Genomic DNA, 25,322 nt, shown 5'->3' with positions numbered 1-25,322 from the left:
AAAGTAATGACTTTATTACCCCTGAAAGGTTCTGCGGTTCGCAGTTAACACTCCTCTGAATTACAATTCATTACGCTCTCTAAAGCCAACCTGCATCAGAAAACCTATCTGTGCTTATTCCCAATCACAGGCATCGTTTCATTTATTTTCTTTTTTAAAAATCATAGCAAATTAAGGACTTGGTGACAACTAAATCTCTTTCATTATCATGCCGTGTTTGAGATTCCAGAGGTGACTTCCCAGACCGCATCTCAAAACCTACAGTCAGGAGCTAATTTTACAGATGCTTTCATGAATAGCAGCGAGGATGTTCTTACCACCAGCATGCCCTTAATTCCAGCACCGTAAAAATGCCTCGATTTAAATGGAAACTCGCTGCCTTAAAAATAATATTTCATCCTGGCTGGATAATTATTAATATTAGCATTTGATCGCAATAGCGCTGGCTCCCCCTCGTTCCTGTACCCCCCCACCCCACAGCGCTTCGCATTGTCATGTGATTGGAGGGAGATAACAAACCTCAAGAAAGAAAAGGAGTCAGAAGACATTTTTAACACCGCATGACCGCAGATTAATAATGCAGGTGGGTTTTTATTTCATTGTATTTTTAGGGGAAGGGAACGAGGCTGTTTAACGAGCAGTCGTGGACACAAAGTGACTGTATTTACAGTCCTTGATGTGGCTTTCGGTGGGTAATAAATTATGACAATATTAAAATTATTTTCTGGCAGCCCAGTTAACTGCGCTGGGGACTGTAAAGCCCCTACTGATTCCATTTATGCCTCGTAATTGCGGTCCATAGTCTCGCTCTAAACCTTTTGGTGTATATTGTGTGTAAACTTTTAGCTAATAGACTTTTTTTTGAATGGAGGGATTTTTCTCGGTACTTCCTGCCATATACATTTTGTCTCTGATCTCTGTATTTAATGGCCAAGTCCTGGTTTATGCTTTATAATGTGTTGACAAGTATTCTAACAGACTTTCTGAAATAATGCACATATATTCACGTCGGTTAGAAACTCCACAGTATTTTTAGAGTCGAGTAGATCTATATCCTAATGCACTGAAAGGGAGTGTAAATCATAGAGGATTTCATAGCCCTTTCAGTAGTTTTCTGTATGAAGTATGAGCAGCGTGGCCTCCAGACGTAACCTTTTAGAAAAAAAGACAGTGCTTTTATTTTATGGTGTAAAGTGCTTTTAGCTTCAGGGCTCTGAACGTGAATGTGGTCAACAAACAGCTCTTGCCAGGGAGTTTGCTACAGCCCAGCACCAGGCGCTATGGGGAGGGATGCGGTGCCACCCCCGGCTGCAGGACCGGGCTGAGCCCCCCCCCAAGACACGGCACGCCCCCCCCCCCCCCACCAGTGTCCTGGGCTCGGACACCCCAAGGAAAGGGGGAGTTGGATGGCCCCCGGCGCTGCCGGAGAGACTGATGATGGCAGCAGGGTCAGCCCGGGCCGTCTGGGGGCAGGGGGCTGAGCTGCCTCGGAGCTGGCCCCAGCTCCGGCGGCAGAGACAGGGCCAGAGGACACAGCTGGGGCTAGGAGCGCCCCAGGAGAGCTGTGGAGCAAGGGCGACGCACCCCATCACTGTCCCACTGCACCCCACAGGCTGCACCTTCTGCATCTCTGCTTCCACCCTCCCAGCACCTCCGTGACACATCGAGCATCTCCAGCCCGCTCTGTACCTCCTGCACACTGGCGTTCCCTTGCTGGGTTGTACTAACAAACCACTGCAAGTGGCAGGTGAACACCATGAGAAATGCCCAAATGCTGACTGCTAACACCTAGAAACCCTGGCAGATTGGAAGGGCAGGTGAAAACAAACCCAGTCCAGCACAGAAGATGACTCAGTGATCATGTTCTGTGCACTGACACAAACTTGTGTCACCTCCTGCTCCTCCACAGCCCTCCAAGCTGCAGGGGATGCCTCACAGTCCTGCTGCAGTGTTTGGACTGCTGTCACCCTGGCCATGTTATCAGCTGCTCCTTGGCTAGGGACTCCTGGCCCCAGAGCAAAGTCAGATGGAGGAAATGTGGCCCTACACCTCAGCAAATTCTGAGGTACATGCTGAAATCAGAGCCATGGTGGGTTTCAGGCTGCCTCCAAGGGGAAGCTAACCTTAGAGAAGGGTCTCTCTCATTAGCTGAGTGCCCATCCTGCCTCAGGCTGTCCCATGTGAACCAGAGCCCTGAGACACCAGCTCATGCCTTGGAGCAGCTGAGAGCAGAGGTGGGCACCCATCCTGTCCCACAGCAATGGCAGTAACCTGCAGCAGCACGACAGAGTGCCCAGGTGAGAACATTCATGCTGTAAAAATCAGTCTAAGATTTAAATCTGCCAAAATGTATCCGTCCTTTTCCTCACACCTCAGCTGTCTGCCTGAGAAACAGCGTGGTCCTCCCTACATTCAAGCACCTGAGATTCTTAGAGATTGCTGTAGAAAGGGACATAAAACTAACACTGAGAAGTGTGGCCTTCCTCCATCTCACAGGCAGGCACCCAGGGCTGGGACCTGAAGGTGCAAAGGAGCATGGCACAGTTCATGCCATGTACTGCTGTCCCTGCCTATCTGCTACTTTAGTGACAGACTTGGCAGTGGGTGAGTTCAGCAACTTTGGTGGGCAAATGTTCCTGCTTCGAAGCTCCAGCTGTCATTCACTCCAAGCAGGAATCTCACTTGCCAACATTACAGAACATTAGGACCAAACACAAATTCCAAAACTCTGCCAGTTACCCAGAGCCAGGCTGCATTATATAACGGCAGATCGCACGGGGTGCTTTCCGACACCGTCTTGATAGCCTCAATCAGGCAGAGGCAACGTGGGTGGAACTCTTATCACACCATGCTGACTCCCGTGAATGAGCAGAGGACTTGCACGTTCTAGAAATAGTATGTGCATTAGTATTCCTGCAGGAGAAACTTGGGCACGCTGCTTTGCCTTTTCTCCTTTTTCTTTTTTTTTTTTCTTTTTCCCTTTTTAATAAAGGCTCAAAATAAACTCTGATTTTGCAAGCTCTTACTAGCAGGCACAGCACACACAGCAGCGAGTCCGTGCAGGAACACAGACATCTGAGCGCCAGGTGACAGAAAGATTTAGTTATCAGCTCGCCCTAGGCAGGACCTGGAATAAAACTCTGAACTTGGGGAGAATTTTTTCCATGGGTTATTCAGCGAGGCCTGGGATTTCAGCCTGCCTCTGCTTGCACAGCACCTAGCACGACGGAGCCCTGAACCTTGATTGCGCTTTCTGGGGATCACTATAAAATAAATGGCACAAAGTGCTCAGGGAACAGACTAAAGTGGCAAGAACCCTCCCTTGAAGCACACAAAGCGTTTTGCTTGTGTGTGGGCAGACAGAGGAAGGCATTACTAAAAATCTCATTTTTAATCAAATGTTTGATTTCAGCCAAGCTGGATTTAGTTTGCACTACTTACTTAGTTGTCATATTGTAGGTTTAATATTTATACATCTTTTTATAAGTAAACATGTGACCTGCCCCTGAGCGTTTCTATGCTACATTTCAAGCCAACATGAGTTAAACTACGTGCATTTAAAACCTCCCAGAACCTGACCTATAATGCAAATCCATACAGTCTTAATTATTGCAGCACCAGCAGCCATGGCACGAGTGAGGTAGCTGAGCTTTTGTTACTAAAGAGGTACAGTAGTTATGGTCTGTCAGTGCTCCTGTTGTAATCCCCATCTTGAAGAGGTTATAACTTGGGCTGTGTAAATTTGATTGAGCTGAAACGTGGGACTCCAACTGTCAGTCCATATAGGGAATTATCTTATGAATAATTGGCTAACCCATTGCTTGATTCAGAGACTTTCATAAAATGATTTTTAATGGGTTTTAATGTTTTTTTCTTTTACTGACATCTAGGGTATGAATTTGGTACTTCTAGCTCTTTGGAAGCTCCATACTCAATGGAATATGTATAGATACCCCAGGTAAAGCTACAGCTACCCCAAGGATGTCACGGGGTACACCTGCCACCCTGACCCACCTGTGTGTTCCTATACACTAAGAAGAAGCCAGGAACAAGAAATTACACTTTAGTTATCTCCAAAGAGGGTCTTAAATGTGTAAGATAAAGAGAACATAAATAAATATCTTTGCTAACAGCTTCTTGGAATCTTCCTGGGCTTTATCTTCCCCCCAGAAATGTGTGGAAATTAGTCCTACCTGTGTGCTGGTGTCACTTAGAAAGGGATGAGCCACTCAGCTTTGAATATTGAGCCTGAGTTTAAATACTGGTTTGTGTTACAAAGGATTTTGCTGATAAATGCTCCCTACTTTTTCCTAGCTTTAAATTTGCAAAAGTCAGTTTTTATCACCTCAAATCACACTAAGACAAAAAGTGTATGTTTAGTTTAGATGAAGACTCAAGATTTTCCTTGACCCTACAACAAACAAAGCCCAGCCCAGCCCAGAAATATGAACCACAAGCTATAAGTGGATTGCTCTCACAGAGCTGGATCCCACAGTTTCCATGCCCCTCTCCCCACACAGTTAAGGAGCAGGGACACCTGAAGTCAAGAGCAGCATCTTCATCTGTTTCAGGAAGAGTTTTGACCAAGCCTGGCTGCAGCTGGGGGCTCTTACTCTGCAGGGCTGTGTCCTGTGTGAGCCACTCCAAAACAGAGCTCTGTGACAAGCCAGGTGCTCCTTGGCAAGATGTCCCACACATCCAAATTCCCCCATCTGTCTTGCCTCACAGAAACCCATGATGACACCAAGTTGATCCTTTTGAGACACTGCTGAGATCCCAAGCCATGCATCTAAGCAAGGTCACTGTATCCAAGCCTATAAGCAGTAGGAAGGCAGGTCATTGACACAAACAGCTTCTTAAATTCCTGTTCTGACTTGAGCTGGTAAGTGCTTCCTGTGCAAGACTAGATCCAAGGGGATCAAACTCTCCTGATGAGGAAATCTGGAAAGCCCTACTCTGGATGTGGCAGGCAGGGAAAGGCAAACATTTTGCCTTGAAAAATAAATCCAGCTATACCTCAAATCAATTTTAAAAAGTAGAATAACAAAAATAACTCACTAATCTGAGAAACCCAACATCAGCAATCAAAAAGAAATTATTTCTATTGTGAAATTAGTTTTGCTATACAAGATGAAGAAAGATTTAGTTGTTTACTTATCTGCTGCTGAACACAGTCCCTGCTTCCTAGCAGGCTTGGTGTGACGGACAGTAGAAAGGACAGTGCAATAAAAAAGGATTTTCCTCCTCTAACTCTGCTTGATATAGCCCCTGCCAGAGGAATCTACTTGGCCTTGGGTACTGCAAAATTCTTAAGCACATATTTATCTTTGGGCACATCAACTGTACTTACATGCTTAAAGTAAGCATGTACTCAAGCATGCTGTTAGATTGGTGCCTTAACATCTTCTGTAAATAACTCACATTGCTTTTTAGAGCTTCAAGTTTTAGTCACATAGAATGCATTGAACTGAAATTTAACATACACAATCATCATTCTCTATATTAATTTTATATTACTATTTCAGGTGACATTTAGGTTTAGCTTTTAGCTTCAGCCAAGAAGAAATTCACCGCTTTGCAGAACATGACATAGTTTGTGTGAGGATGTTTTCTAGATGAAAAATAATTAATAGTTGAGAGAGCAGAGTCCTTTCTCTGTGCTTAAAAATAAGGACAGCTTTACTGTGGGTTTTCTCCTTTGCCATATTTATTCTACACAAAATTTCAGCTTAATTGTTAAAATGCTTACAATAATATTTTAATGCAACTCTCTGTAGTCAGAAGAATAAATTATTATATAGCCCAAAGCTGCACAGAAAGACATAGCACTGAGGGGGAGCAGGAGTGGTGGTGAATAACCTGTGATAAGAGCCCACTTCTTTGAGCAGTTTGGATAGTTTTGCCACCATTTGTTATTGTCAGCACACATAATTCTGTCAGTGCAGTATGAATCCTGGCTGCAATGAAAAGAATGTCTTCTCCCACCAGTATGAATAAGATTTCACTCAATTAAAATAATGTGCAAGTATATTGTATGGCACTACATAGAAAGCTGATGTGCATTAAGTATGAATGCTGGGGTTGGGGGGGAGTTATTGTACTAATGCTATTGTTCATTGAGCAACTATTCCCCAGCATTTAAAAAAGCAGGGGAAATTAAATACAGAAATCAGAAATAAGTACAATGTTTGATATTACCATACTGAAATTTATGTATTCACAATTTAGACTGTAATTTGCCCTATCATATTTAGTTTCACAGCATCTGAGAGACTGGAGAGAGAGAGAGAGAAATAGATGTAAACACATGGAGAAAGAGTTCCATGCACTGTCTGTGCTGACACACACCTCCCTCAGACATTTGGGTGCTATAGATATCCACAGGGTAAATTCAGGCCATACAGAGCCCCAGTCTCTAAATGCTATCCCCCACAGGCAGCAGGGAGAAGCTTGGTCTAGATGTGGCTGGAGCAATGGGATAGAGCAGATGGGATCCACTGCCATCTCCTCCTGAACAGTGCTGAGCAGCCTCTCAGCATGGGGGTGAGATGAGCTACAGGCTCCTGGCAGCCTGCTTGGTGCTGCCCAGAAATGAAGGAGTCTGAACACTTAGGGACATACAAGGACACAGCCATGGCCATTCCTCCAAGGAAGGCCAAAGTGCCTCACAATAGGTGTGTCTTAGGCAGCCACTGCACTCAGAGCCAATAAAAGTGAAACTATTCTCTATTAGCTCTTACATGCAATGCCATACTGCACATCTGTACATTGCTTATGAACGGGACTAAAAAATATCTGTACTTGGCACTGTACTTTTAAAGTGTCTGTTCAATGCCTTTCCCAATCTCCAAGGATTGCCTCCTCCTTAGACTTATACGTTCAGTGAATATGACGAGGCTAATTATTTTTCCCTGAAGTGATCAGTGCTCGTCTCTAGCACGGACCTCACATTTTCAGCCTCAGAACTTAAAAAACCAGAAAAGAATCACACAACTGCTGTCAAATCCTAAGACAAAAACCAGTTTGGCAAACAAATTCCCTGCCATGGGTTTTACCAGGCTTTACTCTTCCATCAAAGCCCCCGTGCACGTAGAAGCCTCTTCGCCACTTTTGAGAGGGGGTTCAGTATTTTCCTGTTACCTTTCCTTCCTGTAAAGCAATCAGGGAGAACGGCAGGAGGCACCATCAATATGCAAATTGCAACCAGATAACTGGTTTCGCCGGTTCCGCCTTGGGAAGCGGCACCGCCGCCGCGGGGGCATCCGGGGGGCGCGGCAGCCCCTCCGCGCCCCAGTCCCGCCGGCCCCGCGGGGCGCCCGGAGCGGGGCTCAGTAGCGAGGACAGCGCTCCTCCGAGCCCCACGGCTTCCCCGAGCCCTCCCAGCCTCCACGCGGCCTTACACGGCCTTCCTCAGTGTGCTCGTGGGCTATTCTGCTTGGGCATTCCTTTTGCAAGGGATACCTGAGTGCTCTTCCTTCGCCCTGAGAAGTGCTGGCAGTTTGATGTCACCTGTCTCTAGTTAGAAGCTGAAGATTTTCGTGCCTCCATCGGCTCACCTGAGAGGTGCTCCTAGGCATGGAGTATGAAAAAGACTGGCTCAGACCTGAGTGGCATCACAGACATGCTCAGGAAAATCTGTGGATGCTCCCATATGGATCTGTATCCAAAGCACACATCCAGGCCCTCTCTTTTCTAACTCAGCATTTGCGGGATGGGAAGGGAGACAGTGGTTTCTAAACTAAAATGAAACTATAATTCACAGGTAAGCATTTGCAAAAGTAGATGAGCCCATTTTTAAAAATCACAAAGAAGCAGATCTCATGTGGGTTCTGGGTTTGCTCTGCTGGCAGATTCAAAGCAGCACTACTCATCACACCAACCTTCTGCAGGGCATTCATCAAAACTGTGGGAGTATTTTTAAAACCCCACCAAAGTAAACCATACAGCTAATTTATAAGCATTCAGATGTGCAGTAACTCTAGCACAAATATCCCTATCAGTATGGTGGTGGCCCCATATAATACAATAAGACACAATTCAGACCTGTGACTGTCTATTGAATGCATAATACGTGTTTTTAAAATTTCCTGGAAACATATTCATATTGTAAAATCTAATGGTTCAGGTGGAGCTTTTACTCTTGATCAAATAATAAAATTGTTAGAGACCACTCTGTCATCCCATTGCTCACCAGCCTCCGTGAGGACTGTTTTACATTCCCGTTTAAATAGGACAGGAGAGCAAAAAAGGAAAACATAAACCACAGAAGAGTTACTACAGACATTAACTTTTAAGCCAGGAAAGCAAAAGAGCTGAGAAAGAAGCTCCATTCCGGGGGAATTGGCTTTGTCACTCTGCATCCATCGAGGTTTCCTGCAGCCAAAGCCTCTGGATGGCGAATCACATTAGGATAAGACTGCAGTCACTAAGTCCCAGGGGCTGTCCGGGGCAAAGTGTCCTTGTTTGGCCTCCAAAATAGCTCCTTCCTGTGGATTTCAGTCTGCCAGGGAAGGGGACTGATGTGGACAGACAGACAGAGCCTGTGGACAGCTGAGACTCCCCGTGGGATGGAGTGGGTGGCGATGGCCTTGTCCGTGAAAAAGGAATCTGAAGTGCAGACTAGCAATAGTAATGGTGATTACCATTAAAGTGTGGAGCTTTTCATTACTGAAAACTTCAAATAACTCTCCTGAACTATATTTGAGACTTTTTTTTTAATGTTAACTCTGGGTTTGATTGCTGAAAAGGGTTGACTGCTAGAAAAGGAAAACCAGTGCAGTGCACAGCAGTGGGGAATCGAAGCCCTTCTTTACCAGAACCCCTGCCATATACGTACTGTCACTCACCTTCCAGACACTCAGTACAACCATTCAATCTATTGAATCAAGAGACTGTTTGATCTTATCTGCATCTGTGAGCTGACTGTCAACCTGCTTAGGCTGCATATTAAATCATCTATAGTAGCTGTATCAAGCTGGGATGATCTGTTAATTCTAAATTTATTAACCCTTAGAGTGCAGTCATCATGTTTAATCTAGTGTAGCCAGCATTTACTTTACAAGACTAAATCCTTCTTTAAGACATGGCTGTGCTGTAGGTTAAGGAATTGGTAATGTGGAGGAGCTGGTAACTGGGAACAGCCTCACTTTGATCTCTGTAAGCTGCCAGCTGACAGCACCGCTGCTCCAAACACGTATGTGTGCACTCACGTCATGCTCCTGTGTCTGGGATGGGGGGGAGGGGGGGGGCTGTACATGTGTGTGGACCTAATGACATTACCTGGGAGTTTTGCCTGAGATGAGCCAGAAAATGAGCAGCCTTGAACAATGTCTGAGCCCTGTGCCTCCAGGAGGACTTAAAATCAAAAATCAAAGTGACAGCAATCACCGCAGCATGAGCTGAGGGTGGCTGCAGGTGGGGTCCTGCAAGGAGCCACCACCAAAGCTCTCCTCCGGGTGGGCACCTACTTCTTGGCCCATAACTGCGGTCCAAACCAATTAACAAATGTCCTGGGAGTGCTGAGGAGCATGGCCACGCAGGACACGCGGGAATCCGAGTGTTCCTCCCTGCGTACGTACAAACACAGCCCGGCACAGCCACGGCAGCACACATGGATAGTTTCATACGGATACATACATCCGCATCAATATGTTAATCTGTTCGTTACACACACGCGTCTCTCCCTGCCCTTCTCTCCTGTTATCTATTATCTTTGCACATCGCCGATGGTATCAACATATTCACAGCTTTTATTTCAGTCACAAACTGCTAGGCATGCTTCCTTTTTTGGTAATCATGTGCCCGGTATCTCTCTAATGTAGCTTAATAACAATTTTAGCATTCAGATGAAGCGATTTCATTCTGTGACTGCCTTTTCTATTAGATTTGATTCTGAGAAGCCCCAGTGGGTGCCTCGGAGGCAGAGATCTATCTGTGAGGCTGCAACCGATTCAATAGCAGCCTGAGCTAACCTTGACCTTTCCCTAGACCCTGCTCCATCTGGTGCCAGCCTGGTCCCCCCCTTCTCCTCCTCCTTGCTTCACAGTCAGCATTGATCAAGGCAGAATTGAGCGTCTATCTCCGTCCAAGGGCTGGGCAGTCGTGGAAAGGACAGCACATTTCAATATATGGAAATGATCGAGTCTCTTATGCAATCATAAATCTACATACAGCCTCGTGATTTGATATTTCATTCACCTCCAAAGATTCTCACCCTCCCTCCCACCAGCAGGGATTTATAAACTGTAAGACAACAGCTTTCCCCAACACGTGGATATTACAAAGCTTGCTGTTTATCGGGAGCGAACGCCTGGCAATTTCATCTGATTCACTTTGTCGTTTATTTATTATCACTCCGTTGTTTTCCCTGCGTGCCTGTGTTATTTTATTTCTTTCCGGGGGCTTCGCCCGCACGCCCCCGGCCCTTTCGGGCGGTGGCAGCCACTCGGAGAGGGACTGTTGGATGCCGCTGTCGTAGCCCCGAGGGAAGGGACAGACAAGCTCGGCTCGATCCGCGGCTCGCAGCGGACCCGAGCCCGCGGCCCCAGCTCCTCATCCCGCTCCTCTCCGGGAGCGTTTCAGTAGCTGGGAACGAGCACAGGCTCCTACAATAAATCAGCGCCCTCCACTTTATCACCTTCCCACTTCTGCTCCGTTTTCTTGTCGCCTTTCCCGCTGGCCCGCCCCCCCCCCCCCCCCCGCCCCGGAGCCGCCGGGATGCCCCTGCTCGCTCCTGGGGGGCGAATCCCTCCCCGGCGTGGCTTTCACCGCCAAGATACTCCGTGCTGCACCATCCCTCTGCTCTCTTTCCTCGCTAGGATGTGCACTTACAATCAATACTTTTATTTTTCTTCCAAAGAATTCTGACGTAACCTCAGTTTCTCACCGCATACCAGCCTCGAGATTACATAACCGATTATGTAAAATTATAATTGCAAGATAATATATGCAGACTCTAATTATTACCTAGAGTTTCCCGTGTAGCCGTAGCCAGCCACACAGCACATATGTTAAGAGTCGGTTCTGCAATATTTGCATAGCCAACACTTCTGGCTGGAGATGCAGTGTGAAAAAGGAATGGATAGATATTTGAGAGTACATATGTATGAGAGAGATACATTACTTAATAGGAAAAGGTATCTGGAAATATATTCCTCTCTGTTTTGAGGAATTTGTTTTGCTTTATCTCCATGGGTAGTAAAAAATAATAGGAAGAAACTGTGAATTACATTGAAAAAAATAAGATATATTCAATTTGTCAGTTTAAGATTACACTTCCTCTCTGCAATACTACAAAGATTTAGAACATTTCCAAAACTTTCAGCTCTAATCTGTGCCTCAGGTTTGTTTGGAGGACCTGCCACCACATGCCAGCTAAAAATGAGTGTCAATTAATAATAAAACCCACTCTTCCTTATTCCTACACACATATAATTTAAGAGGTTTTGAGAAAACCACGGATGTAATGGTGAGAATTTTCCAATGTGTGCAATATTAACAGCTTTCATTCTAAAGCACCAAAACTTCCTGGAACAGAACTGCTCAATGTTTTCTCACTTTGCCCAATGGCCATGTCCACCTATTATTATACACCTAAAATGCAAAGACTATTCAGCTCCTTAAAAACTGTGATTTGTTCTACCAAGAACATAGTTGGTAGAAACAATCTCAGACTGAGGCGGTTCAGATGAGCGCACTATTATTTGTGGCCCACAAAATTAGAAATAATTTGAAACAAGAAGTTGGAGAGGTTTCAGCTTGTATTTTCCACCACGCGAGATGTGACTGGAAAATCTTTGCCACTACAATACAAACAGGATTCCTAAAGTCTCTGATTTCTGAGCTACCTGAGAAACCACATAACCTTTGCAGAAGCGCCTATGCACAGCTTGTTGTTGAAAAGCATATTGTACTTATTAGTAAAATGTGAAATGGCTTAAAAAACAGTTTGAGCTATGAATTGCCATCTGCTCAATGGGGAGAAACAGAAAGTAACTGAATATATTTTCTCACCTTTTTTTATAGTAACATAAACAACACTCCAGAACACTATAAACTTGTAGCTGTACCAAAGGTGTTGGTGCAGTTCATTGTGCTTCAGGTCAGGACTTTGTCCACACTGTTACACGCTGTTTCTTTTAGCTCTCTGCAAATGTCCCAAGGTATTTTTTTCCCCCTACTAGGTAAGATGGCATTTTTAATTTCAGGGACTAAAAGTTTGATGCCACTGCCCTAATACAGGGCTAGCCTGAGGTTCTGTGCATGCCTTGAGACATCAAAATACAGGTAAAGCAGTGTACACAGCTTGTTCTGGTTCCCTGTGTGGGAGGGAAAGAGGGAAGGGTTTATGTTACCCAGCTTTCATGCAGAGCTTTGGATCACTTGTGTCCATCACAAGAGAAATTTGTCCTCTCTCCTCCCCCAGACCCCTTTTTGCAGGGAAAACCTGAGGAAGCATTTGGGACTGCTTCCTCTGGTGTTGAGCTTTGCCAGTGCCACAAGCACATTCCTCCAGCGCCTGCAAACACAGTGACCTTCCCCAGAGCTGTGGGGGCAAGGCCGTGAACTCGGCTCAGAGCATGGGAGGCCTCTGCCTGTCCCAGGAGAAAGGAGAAAGGCCCTGCAGCAGGGCAGTGCTTGCCCAGGACTCCCTGCAAGCACCTAGGGAAACTATCCATGCTGGCAGCTGCTACTCCTCACAAATGCTACACCAGAAAGGACAAAATAACATCTTTTTGTTTTCTGCTTAGCCAGGGTGATTTCTTTACTCTCCTTCAGCTTTATCCACCTGGGAATGTGAACTTTTTTTAACCTGTTTGTCCCGTTTCTTGCCTAACAGCAGCTCAGCTGTCCTGCCCCAAACACTGCTCCTACCACCTGTGGATTGGAGGGGAGAGAGTTCCTCGAGTCAGGGAGCCATTCCAACCAAATGGAGGTAGACTGGGAGATCTTGGCTTGGAGTGAATTTCCCAAGGAGCATGAGGACAAGAGAGCTGTGAATTGTTAAATTCCGTCCCAAAGGATGAGCACATGTAAGACAGCAACTCTGCAATGCAGAAATTGTCTTCATCTGCCTGCCTGATGCTTTCTCCTCTCTGAAAGCCTGACTTGTTGAAAGCATCACTTAATAATAATACAAGGACCAGCTTTTCTGCTCCCTTGGAACTTGGCAGGAGTATAAATATGCAGTAAGGGAAAAGAGGAATCAAAAACTTAACAATAGGAAAGGGAAATATAACGGTGTAAAGTGGCCTGCACCCCTCATATTTTAATTTCCACCAAATGCCCCGAGAAAAGCTGGGCACAGCAAAACCTCGAGATTGATATGCAAAGCGTATGAGCTGGTTGCAATAGCTGCACCACAGCGCACGCCTAGGCGTTCTACACCTCACACACACATCTCCCCCTAGGATTAGGATTCAAATCACCTGTCCTCTCTCACTAATAAAAATGAAATATATTAGGGGAAGTTTGAATATGGTGGCTTGACAGAGCATGTCATGTCTCACGCGTGAAAAAACGCGACAAGCGCACAATCAAAAAGCAGCTCCCATTTTTGTGGCACAGGATTTTTCTGTTTCTGTTTCAGAGACCAGGACAGCCTGAACCCTTAAACTCCTGCATCCCCTGAGAGTGCAGTGTGAGGTCAGATCAGCACTCACTGCTACAAGGAAGAAAATCATATGTTTTTATGAGACATCCAGGTTTGCTTTTTGTTTTCCTTTTTGAGTGTGCAGAACATCAGCAAAGCACGAGAAGCAGTGCTGTACTTTGAGTGGTCCTTCCCCTGCCATAGCAGAACACCACCCTGGGGGGGAAGTTGTCTACACTGTCATGTTACAGGTCTGCCAGGGTTTCCACTGTAAGTCTAAGCCATCCTAGCCTAAGATCCAGATCCTGCAAAGGCTTCTGGAAAACAGAGCCAGCCAGTAGATGAGCATGTCTTCAGAGAGCTGACATGGTTGGCAGCTTTTTCAGCCCACCCTGGGCTCAGGAAAGCAAGAAGCCAGACAGATTTTAGGGTGGAAAGTGATAAGCAGTGCTCCAAATGAGATGCAAACAAAGGACAGAGACTTCCAGGCACAACAGGTTATTTTGTTCTGTGAATGGCTTCCATTACTGACACAAGGATGGACATTACCAGTTCAGTCCCTATTGGAAATTGTGTCCCTTCCCTGATTGAGGGTATAAAACCAATTCAAAAAGATAAATCACAGCTCCAGGTGCTTGAGCTAGAAATATTGTAAAGCCTGTTCAGTATGGATTCATGCAAAGTGCTTCAAAAATTGCCCCAACTTCCAGGAAGAATGCTTTAAGAGGCTGTAAACAGCCAAATCCCAGGCACCCTCTGAGAAGGGCCCCATGGAGTTATAACAAATGTGTCTCAAATCTGCCACCTCAACAGGTAACCCTGATATTGGTTTCTCTGGAGTGCCCTCTTCCTCCTGAATTGTCAGGCGTTGGTGGAGGAAGTCAGAAGAGGAAGGACTGAATGTGCCACTGCTTGTGCCATGATCTGCAGATAGTGTGAGGACTTTGCTCCTCAGGACTGTCCATCTGGCACCATTCCTGAGCAATAAAAGCTCACCCACAAAGTATTTTAAAGCAAACAGTTGGTGTAATGAATACCTTAATACTCCTAATACAACACCACAAATAGTAACTACTATAAAAATACCCACTCAGTGAAAATAGCCCAGGTTCACAGCCCAGCTCCTTCAGAGAGCAGGAGACAGGACCCACAGAGGCTCTGAGTTTATATCGCAGCAGGGTGACTTCCTCTGCCACTCACTCTCCAGTAATTCCCCATGGCTAATCCAAGCACACCTGCACACCTTCCAGCAGAAGAGGTGTTCCAGCAACCCTTGGACCTAATGAAAAGGTGAGCTGGCCACCAGAAATGGGTGTGTGTGCATGGAGGCATGGGGTCAGGCACCACATGCTCTAAAAAAACAAAACAAAAAAAAAGATTCTATAATTTACCACTTTTTTGTTGTTGTTTGTTTTGTTTTATTTTGGTTTTGTGTGTGTGTGATCTCTGCACAGATTCTCTCTCTTCCTTCTTCAAACTTAGAAAAGCAGGGCCACTGAAACAGCCTCAAGAGCCAAATACTATCTCTGATTCATCAGCACACATCGTGCACAAGAGTAAGAGGTGATTTCATAAGAAACTTGGAACAAAAAGTCTTTATCATTTAAGATCAGAATTTGTTTACCAGGGACATTATTTAACCTAAGGAAGACAGGCAGAAATCTGAAAATCTGCCTTTAATTTACTCTGTTATGATCTGTACTATTGTTCTTGCAGTTCTCTTTTTAGGTGACTTTACAGTACGCAGGCTTGAGCAACACAGAATGAGCTACTTTGTGGAGAGTTGAACCCTAAGGTCTGAAATCCTGATTTTAATTTTGTTGGTTCCCAACCAGATTCACCCATTTTTTTTCCCTTTTGAAACTGTTTACTTGACAAATGTAAAATAAGCACTTAAACCAGATGTACATAAGTATTGTACCCAAGGAGCACTGTGTGGAGGGTTTTTTTGGTTGGTTTGGTTGTTAGCATAGTACATCAATTATTTAATGCTATTTTATATCATTTTACCTTTATGCTTTGGCATACAATAAAAGCAGTATCTGTTCATATCCTCATATCCTTACACATAAAAATAAGATGTCTTACATTTTTAAAAATTAAGTGTACCTTCCACTAATCTTATATGTCTTCTTTTTTCTTTCATGAAAGCAAGTTCTGTTTGCTGTGTGTGACTATTTCAGTGAGCTAAATATCTACTGAAAACTCAAATCATTCACTGGCCTCATTTTCTCTAGTTGCTGCATTCAGATTAATAAACCTGTTTCCTACTTAAAATGAAAAGAGAATTCAGAAACATTTAGCATCAAGTGAAAAAAGCAGCAAGAAAATGACTAACAGATACCGGGACATGGCATATTTATTTTGTCCTGTCAATTATTTTTAAAGAATCCCTTGCTTATGGAGAAAGATTTTTTAAAAACCTGGACTATTAAATAATGATGTCCACAAACACCCATTTCTTCATTTTTCCTCATTTTGGAGAAAGTGAGTAGTGGAATGGTTTGGGGTTTTTCACTTTATATTATTATGCTTTTGCTGGTGCTGAAAAGAACTCACATTTCAAGGGTCACAGAATAAACCTGCATAAAGCATTTATGACACCGTGGTAACACATTTATGAAGGCGAATACTCACGGGCACTTACAACATTAGGAAAACACCAATATCAGATGTTCTCTTCAACACTTCAAAGCTGCAGCCGAGTGCAAAGTTCCAGAGGTACCAGCTACTCCAGGGTCAGCGGTGGCTCTGAGGAAGCGCGTTCGGAGGCCTGGACCTGGAGGTAATTTCAATGTGTTCTCATCCAGTCATGAGCACACAATCACCTATTGAAAGTGTCTGGCTTGGAGTGCAGACAGATGGAGAGCACAGGGGTTAGTACAGCCAGGCCTTGGACTGACCTTTGCAGAGAGAATTAAATCAGTCTGACCTTGTTGTGAAGCCTAAATTATATCCATAGACCCCCAAATAATGCATCTTTAATGCATCACTGCCCTCTTTTTATCTGCCTCTTTACCTCGAGGGTATCTTGTTTGCTAACTACTGATGTTAAATTGCAGCTATTTATGCTTACATTTGTGACCTCGGTGGACATCTTGTCACATTTTTCATGAGGACTTGGAAAAGTAGAGAAATATTTATATAGAGAGAATTATATAAAACTGAGGTCTCATTTCACTTTGACATAAAATAAACATTAATAGGAAAAGAAACCTGGTTCAACTGTGGGGTGCTGTATTCATTGTATAACACAATAGTCATTGTATGATTCTGAGCTTCAATATCATCCATAACCTATCATCTGGACAGCCTGGAAAACAGAACGGTGCCACATAATAGGTTTTCCAGTATCTTACAAACACCTTCTCAGATATTTTTAATATTTCAGGATTTTTTTAAAATTCAAAATAGTGCTAAGAACAGAATAACCCCTGTGACACATGTCAGTTTTGGTAATACAGACCTCTGGACAGAAACAATACCGAGTCCACAGGCTGGAATCTCGACTGGAAACCAGCTCGGTTCAGACCAGGAAGCGTTTAATTGGTGCTTCTGTTGACTGTAACAGCAGAGGAGCCTAGTGGAAGTTCAGGAGAATTGCATCCTTTCCCACTGCCTAAAAGGCTCCGTTTTGTGGTTTTCTATTGCACCTTAACCCGAACAAAAGGTGCTTCGAAAAAAAAAATCTTAGTCCAAGATGTTATTTTCCAAGAACGATTATTCTAAAGTGCATCGAGTTTCCTTTCAGCTTCTAATTAATCGAAATAAAACTCTGATTTAAACTGCAAAAGGAATGAGGTTTTGTTCCTCTGCTGTTCATTTGGGATTTTGGGTCTGCCACCGCCTGTCTTTGCAATTTGGGCAAGTCACCGGGACCTGACACAGGGAATCCTCTGGAATCTCCATGAGGAAAGCTGAGATTCCGCATGCTGGTGAGGTTCACCGTGCACGGGATTGGCACCACACCACTTGTGTGTAGGAACACTCTTCCCAGCAGCAGTGAGCTACTAGGGTGGCTCACCCAACTTACAGAGTCACTCCAGGGCTGGCCCTGCCACCTTGCTGACCTCATCATCCTGCTCTTTAAGCCGACACAAAAATATTTGCTCCCTTTTGCCGAGAGGGTTTTTGCTGGTTTGGCGAGGGGAGCAGCGGCAGCAGCACAGAGCACACAGCTGCGGGGCGGAGAAGAGCAACCCAGTGCAGCACTGATTTAAATCAGCTGCACAACCACACCATTAGATTAAACTGCTGATGAAGGTTAAGTTTGATTTAATCCTTGGCACTGAAGCAGCTGAAATGCTGGAAGATGCTGCTTGCTCCCAGCTTTATTCCTTACCCTGAGAAAAGCCCAAACCATGCAATAGAAGTCTATTTGCATCACTACAGAGCCTCCTACCAGGGTGGGCTACAATGACAACGCTCCTCAGATACACTGGTGTGAGCATGGTGAAATAAAAATTAATATTTCACGTATTCCCCATGACATTAGACTGTTTATTTTCAAAACAGATAAAACAGGGCACACTCCATCCCAAACTACCCGCTTCTTGAGGAGGTCCTCAAGAAGCTCATTTCTTATCCCAAAAGCGAGCTTTGGGATCAAGTCAGGCACTCAGGGTCCTGCAGATACCACACTGCCATAACCACCCCTGAGTGCTCTGCCTGTGCTGAGTGAAACCTGTCCATAGAAAGTAACAACTGTTAGTCAGAAGCACCAGCCCTGGGCACAGGAAGAGCCACGGCTGCATGCAATGCAAACTATGTGGTGTTATTTTAATTGGGTTTCTTTGACTCTCAAGTCTCAGGTGCTCCTGAGAACCACGTAGGGATAATCTAATGGAAAAGCAGAGGTCAGTGCAGCCCACAGAGCTGGGCTGTTGGCATTTTCTGCCCAGAAACATGTTAGAAGTCCCTGAAAAGCCAAAAGCACACAGCAAAGCACAAGCACCAGGCTCAACCATCCTGCTGCAGATTCTGCCTGATATTTTAAGGCTCTTCCAGATAAATAAAAGTTCCTGTATTTCAAGGGACAGGAGCAGCAGCTGACTACAAGAACATCCAGTCAGGGTCTGTCATGTCCCCCGAAACCAGGGGCACTGCTGCAGCCCAAGAGCTCCCTTCTGTCAGCTGCAGTCTTTCCCCACCTTCTAAACTCTGACAGTTCCAAGGTCACCGAGCCTGATCCCAAGCTCTCACAGCTGAGGCAGCAAAATTCAGTCTTGCCAGCCCTGCTGAGAAGTCTTGCTCCAGTTCTGACCCCAGTACTCTTAGTTCTTCTTCCTCTTATATGTGGTTCCCTTGTGGCTGCCTACAAGGTGTGTGGAGCAAGGAACAGAGCCCCCAGGAGTTATATATGCCTATCTCTGTTTGTCCAGTCGTGGAAGAGACAGTCACAGGATGGAATGGACATAGAGCAGAAACAGACAACAAAAAAGGCCTGTGTCTTCAAAATCATTTAAACCTCCAAGGCTGCAAACTCCAAAATATCAAGTGTGATCTAAACAGTCATATAGAATATAACGAGTACAAACTACTACCTACTTGCTTTGTCTACACAAAGCCAAAAAAGCAGTGATAATCACTGTATTTGATTCCATGATCTGATTCCTGTGTTACCTTATTTCTCAGAGACTACAGCTCTGCGTACCACAACATGCCTGTCAAGATGTGGATTTACAGGTTACACTGTAGTAGAACCTGCTGGTTTTTAGCTCCAATCGACATCTGCTTGTTGGTACATGCCTCACAGAGTTGCAGTCCAGATTAGGAAACATTTGTTTATGCCCCAAAATCCCCAACATATTTTTCCAGCTATGTTCCCAGTGCTGAGCTCCATGCCACTCCAGCTCCCCGGTAGTCAGCTCTCACACTGCTTCCTGGTATAAAATTGATTAGAAGCAGCATGAAATGTTATCAAGCTGACCCTCAGGAGGCTCAGCCCAAAAATAACAGATGGGAAAAGTGGCCTTTTGATTAAACTTTCAATTGCCAAAAACTGTACATTTCCCCTCACCATGCATGTGCACACACGTTGTAACTCAAGAGAAGTCCATGCAAGCTGCAAAGAGCTTAGAACAGGCTTATTCTTATCAACACTGGTGTTGCTGAAGTCAGCAGGACACTGGTCATCAGCTTCAGAAGTGGCACGAAAAGGGTCCTTTGTTCCACTTTTTATTTCACATCTCTCTCTTCCTGGTGTCACTCAGCTGATCCCAGGGAGAGGATGCGAAAGTAACCAGAGCAGGCCCAGGCTGGCTGCCCGTGACACAAGAGCTGCTGGAGGGGGTGGTGGCAGCTGCTTGGGAAAGCCATGCAGATTTTCAGGCATTCTCTAAAGCCCAGGCCAAGATGCTTTCAGGATGGTTCTTGGTAAGCGCAGTTCGTACCTTTCCAAGGTCAAAAAATTACCAAAAATCTCTTCTGGTAAAATCCTGAGAGACCCAGGTCCCACTGCAAGGAGACAAAGGAGCTACAAAGGATTTTGGTGGGAAGAAAAATGACAAAGAAAGCAGCACATCTTCATGCACACCAGTACTGATATGAACCTCTGATAATACAAATCTGATTTACATATTCATATATTTATATGCCTGACTGTTCCCATTTCAAAGAGTCTTATTGCCTAAATTGCTGCAGAATAGCCAGATGTAAAAGAATGAGGGAAGGATGGAATAGCAGACCTTGGAACCTGAATTTCCAGGCCTCAGTAGCTTTGCCACGGTCTCGTTTGCATAGGTTTTTCACTCTATTCTAGAAGCGTCAGCTTACTTTGAGCCACTCATACATAGAGCATCTATGGTAGAGATTAGTAACAGAACAGCTTGACTAGGGATTAAAACACACGGATGTTTGTGTCTTCAGGCGCAACATTTAGAGCTCACCCCTCATCTATGTAAAATTGGCCATATCTAGTGACAGGCCATGAGCTGTCACAAAGCTGCTGTTTTGAGAAAAACACATATCAAAATTGATCACTGCTTTCCCAGACAGTTCGGTGCTGTCCAGACTAGGACCTGCCTCTGTGGGACACAGCACGACCCTGTGGTTATTTTTTTGCATGCCAACAGAGCCACAATCAGTTTAAAACTGGTTTTGAGACCTACAGATGAATAACAAGAGCCAGGCATTGTAACAAGCAAAGATTACTATTATTCTGAAAACAGGGCTTGAAGAGGAGCTGGTAAGAGCTGACAGGATGAGGAACATACACATTAATCCACACTTCTCTTTCTCTCTTTTCAGAGGATTCAAGGACCTTTATGTCCCAACTCCAGCTGTAGTTCCTCAAAATTTGAGGAGGGCAGCTCCACTGCAGCAGCATCACTTCTTTCTACACTCATTATTTTCTCTCTTTCCCACCATGTTCAATCACGAAGTTTGTAATGTGTACCAAAAAAAAAAAAAAAAAAAAGCTTCCAAAACACTTATTTAGTAATTCTCAAGGAGTACAAAGTCCATTATGATGAGGGTATTTGGGAAGCAATGGAAAGAAAGAAGAAAAGTCATATTGTGCTCGGTAGGACACGTCTGTCTTGAGCTGGAGTTGGGATTCAGTCAGGGCAGCAGGGTGTACCTATGTGGAGCCTGCACAGCCACAGCAATTTAAAGTAATATTTTGGTCACCAGGCAGAGACCCCAGGTACACACTGGTTTAAGATCAGATTTGTGAGTGGCAGAAATTGGTATCGCATTCTAGGCCTGTTGTTTAACACTCTATGTATGCAAGATAGAGAACGAAAGAATAAGAATTATCTTTAAATCCCTGCTAAATCAGGCCCTGCTTTCTCAAGGCAACCTCGAGCTTTAGTAGTTCAGACAGATTCTCTAGCTGACAATTAATATTAATGGGTAGATTTCACAATGTGGCATTATCACACTGTGCGATGGGTGGGCATACCATCTGGGTTTTGGCAGGTATTAAATGTAATCAAAGGGATTACTTGGCTCAGGAAGAAATAGAAAACCTTGGGTTTGTTTAGGCTTTTTCTTCTTTTGTTTGGATGCAGTTCTAGGTGCACTTAGCTGGTTTTGCCTTGTCCTTTTGTTTCTTGTGATGAACGCTTCCGAGTTTACACGGGGAACGAGAGCCAGATAACATTGTGTTAGCGGGAGCGAGGACCGATTTGCTTGAGAGTCCCCTGTTTCTCATGCATTGTTGTTTTGGGATCGATTAGCAGCTCGTCTAGGGGTCCGCTGCTGCCTTTTAGAAGGTTAAGCTGCGAATTTAAACAGTGAAGGAATTAAAGGCAAAATTTATTTAGATAATCAACCAATCGGACCCTTTTCAACATAAAAGCTGAAGAAATCACGTATGAACAGATGCACGCAGAGGACTTTGTCCACATCTTCCCACAAAGCAAATACTAAGTGCCAACTTTCCGGGGGGATGGGGGAAGGAAATTCCCCTCCTTCCCTCTTCCTCCTCTCAACCCAGTCACAAACAAGCCCCCGAGCATCAGCAACACTAAAGGGAGGAGATAAAGTTTTAAACTTTGGGAGAGCTATCGATTTGGCAGCCTTTCTCCTCTCCTGTCTGTGCCCCAGCTGATTGTAACTAAGTAATCCTCATCAATCTGTGGTAATGCAGGACCGTGTTTATTGCTGTGGTAGTTAAGTTGTTGTTAATTTTACACTAAACGGTTGTTATGATGATGAATGAGTAGCTCGGGCTGCCACCCAGGGGACTTCAGCTCGTGTAACCGACAAAAGGGAGATCGCAGAAGGAAGATCAGGCAAAAGCCAGAGCACCCACCCGAGAAGTTTCTCCGGAACTCAAAAAAAAAAAAAAAAAAAAAAAAAAAAAAAAAAAAAAAAAAAAAAAAAAAAAAAAAAAAAAGGAAGAAAAAAGAAAAAGGCAGAAGCTGAGAAGCTGATCTTCAGGTTTGTATTTTAATTTGGACGCTGTGGGGTAAAAAGGTGCTGCTTAAGTTTAATTGCAATTCTTTTACATACTGGCTGGGATCAAAGAGGGGAACGAAAGTACAAGTGATTTCCCTCCCCGGCCCAGCAAAGCAACTGATGGGATCCTGCTCAAAAGCATCGCGCTCATTAGCTCTTGGCGGGGGGGGGGGAGGAGGAAAGTCTATAAATTCACTCCCTCCCGGGGTTTTCCTGAGGCGGGAAGGTTCGATAATGTAAACTGCAGGCGTGAATCAACGGGCAGCCTCCTTCACCGGTAGCCCCTTCCTGGGCCGAGCCCTGTGTACCCCTCTCCAGCCCGGTGCCAGCCCGGGCTCTCATGTCCCCCGGCCGTGCCGGTGCCAGCCCGGGGTGGGGCCGGGCTCGGCGCTGCCTTTGTCCCGCTGCCACCGCCGCGTCTGCGGGCGGGCGGCGCCCCCGTGCGGCCTCAGCGCGGTTCTGCCGGCCCCGCTCCCGCCGGGTCCCGGCACGCTGACCCGGCCCGAAAACAACACATCCAGCTGGGTTTTTCTCGCCCGGGATGCCGCTGGTGGTTTCCGAGCTCAGCGATGCAGGGAAGAAGCGCCCAAAGTTATAACCGCCCGAGCTAAGATTGGTGTGGAGCTGTCGGAGCAAGTCCAGAGGAGGAGAACAAAGATGATTAAAAGACTGGAGTATCTCTCTTACTAGGAAAAGCTGATGGAGTTGGGCCTGTTCGGCCTCAAGAAGAGACAATTTGAGAGGATGTCATCAATATGTATAAATATCTAAAAGGAGGGTGCTGCAAAGATGGAGCCAGACTCTTCTTGGTGGTGCCACCTAAACATGAGGAAAAACTTTACTGTATGGATGACCGAGCCCTGGAACAGATTGCCCAAAGAGGCTGTGGAGTCTCCCTCAACGGAGATGGTTCCATAACTGTCCGGACACAATCCTGTGCCACATGCTCTGGGATGACCCTCCTTGAGAAGGGAGATTGAACCAGATGCCTCACTGTGGTCCCTCCCAACCTGCCCAGTTCTGGGATTCTGTGTCTCCCTCCTTCATTCACCAACGGCCTGCAGGAGGAGAGGCTCCAACAGGCCACAGGAGAGTTACAAATGAACGCAGTCACATCTCTGGGTCAGAGCTCCATGTGTCAGTGGGACAGCAGGGGAACCTCACTCAAGAATTAAGAATTAGATCTTGTTCTCCCACATAAGAAAGTCGTCATAATCCAGGCTTTTACTTCCAAACAACAGACAAATATAGGAATGGTTAAGCATGTAATCAGAAGGTAGTAATCAGTATTATCTTCCATCCCCACACTCTAGAGATGGAAAAATGTACTAAACAGGCCTTCCAAGCTCAACAAGAGCAGACCTGAAGGGCTAGAGCTCAAGAGAGACCTCAGCTATTTTAGATTATTCTAAAAAGTTCTCACAAAGCCGGTAAAGGATAAAATACCATATGTATATCTACTGCAAAAAATACTGTGTCCACTTTGCTTTTCCCTGCCATGACAGCACCTCCTTAGCTCAGATTTAGCATGTGCAGGAGTCCCCCAGTTCTGAGGGGTGTCCCATAGCAGTCTGGGACTGCTGGAATTACAGTAAATAACTATTGCCAGGTGACATCCAGTGTTCAGACACCAGGAAAGCAGCTCAAGTCAGAGGGGGCCAGAAGACAGGATTTCAACTTGCTCTGGCTTTGTCCCAAGTCCAGACAATCCTAGGCTTGCTCAGTAAAGCTCCTTTGGCTTTTATGAGAGATCAGAGCTGGGCAGAGAATGGTTCAGGTTACATTTCAACATGGACACCTGCCCTAGAGCCTGACTTACCTGGATGAAGGCCAGATGTAGGTGAGTCACCAAACAAGTCCTCAAGAGCCATTCTCAAGATGTTCAACTCTTTGTTTCCTTATCACACAAAGTAACTTGTGAAGCAAGCTGGTGTGTCAAGTCAAACAATAGCACCATTAATCGCAAGAACCTTTGGCAGTGCCAAAGGCAGTGCCATCCTACTTTTCCCATGGTCATTAGCGGCTTCATACTCTCCAGCCTCTTTGCAATTCAAACAGGACTATTACATGAGTGCTCCAAGGTCTGGGAGACTCCTTTAGCCATATCTGGTTATCATATACTTTCCATACCTATAGTTAACACTAATTTGGACATATAACTCAAAGCATCACCGTGGTAACCCTTTCCAGCTGCTGAGATGTAACTGTGACAGACGGGATTCTCTCAAGAAAGCCAACACAAAATAGTTCTAGATGGCTCTGGAAGCTCAACAGCCCATTACTAATCCCTTGCACATCCAATTAGAATCCATGCTGAGTAGATGAGATCCATCCATAGGGGATTAAGAGATGCCTTTTACATCATCACAAGTACCAGATGAGTAAAACACTCTGTCTCAACTCTAACGCCACAGTCCAGCCAGCACCAACAAAACCTCATCATAAATTTGGATTGCAAACAGCAGATTATCTTGTATCCTCTTAGAATTTACATAAAACATTATTAACTGCTGGTAAAACAAAGAGCAATTGGACACGGTGGATTCTGATGGTTTGATTTATCAGAGCTAAGAATTAAAACTGTGCTAAGTCCCTGTTTTCCAGGAGAACAGCAAGAAATACCCTGCTTGTGTTGTTTCAGACACTTAGTTCTTCCTGAATCTCCTTGTTGTGCTCAGAGTACCTCACAAATGGCAGCAGCTTGCCCTTGGGCCCTGCCACAGGGGTCTGGGCCACCTGCCTGGCTCCATCTGCCAGCTTTATCTCGGAGCAGGAGAGGACACGTGACAGCAACCTTTGAACTCTTGTTCCCCAGTCAGAAATACAG

At 45.1% G+C, this 25,322-nt stretch overlaps 1 long non-coding RNA gene across 1 annotated transcript; it reads left to right on the top strand.

Moving 5' to 3' along the window:
• The first annotated feature begins 138 nt into the window (after nucleotides 1-138).
• Nucleotides 139-4,132, top strand: LOC128805317 (uncharacterized). Its single transcript, XR_008436380.1, has 2 exons — nucleotides 139-583; nucleotides 3,891-4,132. It is a non-coding gene; the product is annotated as an uncharacterized LOC128805317 (long non-coding RNA).
• Nucleotides 4,133-25,322: the final 21,190 nt, after the last annotated feature.

This window comes from Vidua macroura, chromosome 3 (genome assembly GCF_024509145.1).
Source record: "Vidua macroura isolate BioBank_ID:100142 chromosome 3, ASM2450914v1, whole genome shotgun sequence".
Lineage (NCBI taxonomy): Eukaryota > Metazoa > Chordata > Aves > Passeriformes > Viduidae > Vidua > Vidua macroura.
Note: the sequence above shows the minus strand (reverse complement) of the source record. Positions and strands in the feature narration are given on the sequence as shown.